Here is a 5,020-nt window from a genome sequence, read left to right as displayed (position 1 = left end):
TATAAGTTTAATTACTAAAGTTTGTCTATTCATGAATCTCTTCAAATGTCTCGCTCTCCCTTTTATAAGTTTAATTAACTTGTTGGCTATTCATGAATGAATCTTCTTGGAAATGTCTCGCTCTCGTTATCACTTACACAACTTTCCTCAAGTTTGTCTATTTATGTTACTCAAATGTTTGTCTATTTATGTTAGTTCTACACTAACAATTTAAATAACATGTTAGTAAAATTACATCAATAATATACATAATATACATATACGTTAATAATATGGAGTGTTTGTCCACAATTGACATGCCAATTGCATCTTATAGTCACTCATCTTCTCCTGAGTGATTACAAATGGGGAACTACCAGTCACTAAATGTTCTAAGAATTTTACAACAAATATTTCATAATCTAACGACCCGTGTTGTGTATTCGTAGAGGTAGGTTGGGATATCTTCCAACGAGACATTTCTATGTCCGGATTCCAACGTTTCAAGTCACAGTAGTGAAGAAGCGATGGTAGGGTGTAAGTCAACGGTTCAAAGAAAGACTCTAGCTTCTTCTTCGATATCATGGACGGTAGTGAATCAAATACGAACAATCGGCCTCTATTTAGATCGAATGCAATCAACATTCAATGTTGATCGATGTTTGTTGCCGTATGCATGAAGTCCATATCTGACCACTTGACATCGAATTTACCCATGACATAATCCGGTAACGTCTCTTCCCTCCATGCTACGGCAACATGCAAAGTCGACTTGTTTTTAATATGTTTGTAGACCCCATCTCAAGAATTTAGGTGACTCTACATGGGGAAAAAATATTAAAAACACATAATAGTCAACCAACATATTCCTATTCAGAAGTGCAGTAAATGGTTACCGTTATTCCAATTGGCAGGATGGTGAAGCTGGCCATACACGTGTTTGGTCGCCTATAGAATTTATCTTTTATGAACTAAAATAGGATATTTAGGGTTTGCATCCAGAACAAAATATACGTTAGGAGAGGGGAGTAAACAGTATGTACTTGGTAAAAAGGACACGGATCGTAAACTTACATCACACTCAACCCATGAACTTGATTCGGTCAACTCCTGGAAAAAGGATTTGGATAATGGATGAACTGCATTTTCTCGAACCTCGTTGTCCGTATTCTTATCGGCAATCCAGTTCACCATTTTCTTGAATATAGCAGTTGGAACCTCATGCTACTAAGGAGTATTGGATCATCGCTTTAAACTGTATCATAGGTGCCCCAATGAGAGGGTACTTAATATTTGGATGATCTAAAGGAAGTTGAACCTTAATTTTCTTCTTTTTTGTTATTTTCTTTTTTGGTTCGACAGGACGTGTGTATTTATCAACGACCTTTCTCGACCATAACCTACAGAAATATAACAAAATGGTGAACATGTCGAATAACAAATATGAAGAAAGAAATTTTCGAATCACATAATGATCATACCTGTGAATTGAGATATAGGGTGTTAGAGGAGGTCGTGATATCAAGCTGTATAGATGAATTGAGAGGTAGAGGTGGGTTAGGTGACATAGGTGGAGGTGGGATAGGTGACTTAGGTGGAGGTGGGGTAGGTGACCTACATACAGGTTGGGTGGATGACCGAGATAGAGTTGGGATGGGGAACATGGTGGCATCGTGGCTTGTCTGTGAAGTGGGGGACCTCATCACCTCAAACACCGTGGAACCCTTCATAGACTGTAATAGAGACAAAATAGTTGACAATTGTGCTTTGATGTCTTTCGTGTCCATCTACAGGTTCGATACACGAGCATCCAAGCTCGATATTGAGCTGTCAATACTCCGTAGGTACGAATATACATCAGGATCAACATTGCCTCCCTCTTTGTGGCCCGAAATCTCCGGGATAGAACACTCCTTCTTAGGCTCAGGACGTACGTCACCCACCAACACATCATGAAACATATCCTCACTAGGGTGTAAGTAGGCTGGTGGATGTTTTGTTCCCCATCAGATTCGTCGTCCCTCACTCCACCTTCTAAATTACCCTGTTGTTCACCTTCCAAACTATTCTCTGAACTACTGCCACTCTTTGAACTACTAGAGCCCCTTGAACTCTCGGTGTTGGAGTGTGCTTGTCTTACGGCCCGTCTATCAATTGGTGTGTCCCGAAACTTCTTCTCAGCATTGGACATGACAATACCCTCTTTGATTTTTGTCTGCATTAAGGAACCTAGTAAGATGGTTAGTGTACATTTAACAATCGAATAAACATACTGTGATTAGATAGATTACACTTACATTTTGAGACTAAAAAATGCTCTCTCGAGTGCTTTGAATGACACCGAGTGGGAGCATGACCACCGAAATATACGAGGCACAGCTACTTTACTTTTTCGAGTGGCAACGTTCCCTGCCATTGACGATAGGATCTCATACGTCCACACCTAAATCCAAATAATTCAAATTTATAACTATGTTAATGTTAAACTAAAAATAAAGTTAAGTTAAGGAACATCTACCTGGAATGCTTGGGGAAATCCACGGAGCGAATACTTCACAACATAATTTTTATTTCCCCTCACCTTCTCCTTATATAAACCAATCTTGTTGTTTAGTGTAGTCTTCAGGGCGTCGAGTGTCCTCTGCCAAATAATTGTACCCCAATCAAGATTGTTGTAGTGATCTATGTCTTCAACATCGTCAAATAGAGTAAGATCAACAACATTCTTTTGCTTGTTTTTACCCATCATTGCAACCTCTGTGTAATATACTAGGATAATTTTAACAGCATCATCGTCATTTTCAAATACCAAATTTTTGTATTCTTATTCAAGTAAATTCAAGTGGAATGCGTCTGAGGTCGACCGATTACCAAAGTACCTTGTCAAAAGTTCTTGTGAGGACTCCTTACTCCATACAACTCGCATAGGAGACCACCACAAACCAGTGATCAATAAAAAGGCATCCTTAAAAAATGTGACGACCTTTCCTCTGATAAAGAAACTAATCGAGTCCACTCCTGACTTTTTCACTTTCCTTAATAACAAGTGGTGGATTAATGGGCTGTTGAATACAAGTTCAATGTCTACAAAGCGACCAAAAACTGTTTTCTTGAACATCTCTAATTGCCTTCTGATAAGCTTATTCTTTACAATCTTGTTGGCATTGGCAACGTGGCCCAGACACGTTGCTTGCCCGGGAAACCTATCAACTTCACGAATTTTCAAAGATTTTGACATCTTAAATTATTCCTGCATTGTATGAACATTAAATTTATCAGTTAATATGTTCGTACTAAAAAATCACTAACAAAACATACTGTTAAAGTCTGCTCTCATTGATCTCGCTCTAGCCCATCTCACTTTCGCCCGTCTCGCTCTAGCCCATCTCGCTCTCGCAAAACTCGTCCACTACCTTGTCTGACTCTAACTATATCTTCTTCGTCCTCAACCAATGTAAAGCACATCGAAACCTAAATTAAAAAACAGACGCGATCGATTAAACCCTGAAACCAGTTATGAACGTGACGACCGATCAAATGAAACCAACCTAAACAGACGCAACACAACATGCAAGACAAAAATTAAATTCACTAACCTAGTAGAGAACTTCGATTACGGTAGTAGATGGACGATGGTTTTGCAGAGTGAGATTGAATGATACTTGCACGAGAATTTTGAGCGTGGGATGACCATTGAGTTTGAGCACACGAGTATTGTATAGTCTAGAGGGGCATTTTTGTATTCTCATACCGTGATGACATAAGCAGATGGTCAATTGACAATTCTTTAAAAAAAAGGGGTCATTTGGCATTATGGACCGAAATATTAGGTCATTGGCCCAAATTTCCCTTTTTTTTAAAGAACTGTCAATTGACCCTCTGCTTACGTCATCACGGTATGAGATTACAAAAATGCCCCTCTAGTCTATATGATACTTGTGCGCTCAAACTCAACGATCGTCCTACACTCAAAACTCTCGTGCAAGTGTCGTTCAATCTCGCTCTACAAAACCATCGTCCATCTACTTCCATAATCGAAGTTCTCTACTGGGTTAGTGAATTTAATTTTTGTCTTGCATGTTGCGTTGCGTCTGTTTAGGTTGATTTCATTTGATCGGTCGTCACGTTCATAACTGGTTTTGGGGTTTAATCGGTTGCGTCTGTGTTTTTATTTTGGGTTTCGATGTGTTCTGCATTGGTTGTGGACGAAGAAGATATAGTTAGAGTCAGATAAGGTAGTGGACGAGTTTTGCGAGAGCGAGACGAACGAAAACGAGATGGGCTAAAGCGAGATGGGATAGAGCGAGATGAGCGAAAGCGAGATAGGCTAGAGCGAGATTAGCGAGAGAAAGATTAGATAGAGCGAGATTAGAGAAAGTGAGATTAGCGAGAGCGAGACTTTAACAGTATATTTTGTTAGTGATTTTTTAGTACAAACTTATTAACTGATAAATTGAATGTTCATACAATGCAGAAATAATTTAAGATGTCAAAATCTATGAAAATTCGTGAAGTTGATAGGTTTCCCGGGCAAGTAACGTGCCTGGGCCACGTTGCCAATGCCAACAAGATTGTAAAGGAGAAGCTTACCGAAAGGCAGTTAGAGATGTTCAAGAAAACAGTTTTTTGTCGCTTTGTAGACACTGAACTTGTATTTAATAGCCCACTAATCACCATATGTTATTAAGGAAAGTGAAGAAGTCAGAAGTGGACTCAATTAGTTTCTTTGTCAGAGGAAAGGTCGTCACATTTTCGAAGGACGACTTTTTATTGATCACTGGTTTGTGGCGGTCTCCTATGCGAGTTGTACGGAGTGAGGAGTCCTCACAAGAAATTTTGACAAGGTACTTTGGTAATCGGTCGACCTCAGATGCATTCCACTTGAATTTACTTGAAGAAGAATACAAAAATTTGGTATTTGAAAATGACGATGATGCTGTTAAAATTACCCTAGTATATTGCACAGAGGTTGCAATGATGGGTAAAAACAAGTAAAAGAATGTTGTTGATCGTACTCTATTTGACGATGTTGAAGACATAA

This window comes from Benincasa hispida, chromosome 4 (genome assembly GCF_009727055.1).
Source record: "Benincasa hispida cultivar B227 chromosome 4, ASM972705v1, whole genome shotgun sequence".
Lineage (NCBI taxonomy): Eukaryota > Viridiplantae > Streptophyta > Magnoliopsida > Cucurbitales > Cucurbitaceae > Benincasa > Benincasa hispida.
The sequence above is the reverse complement of the archived record's forward strand: the minus strand, read 5'-3'. Positions refer to the sequence as shown.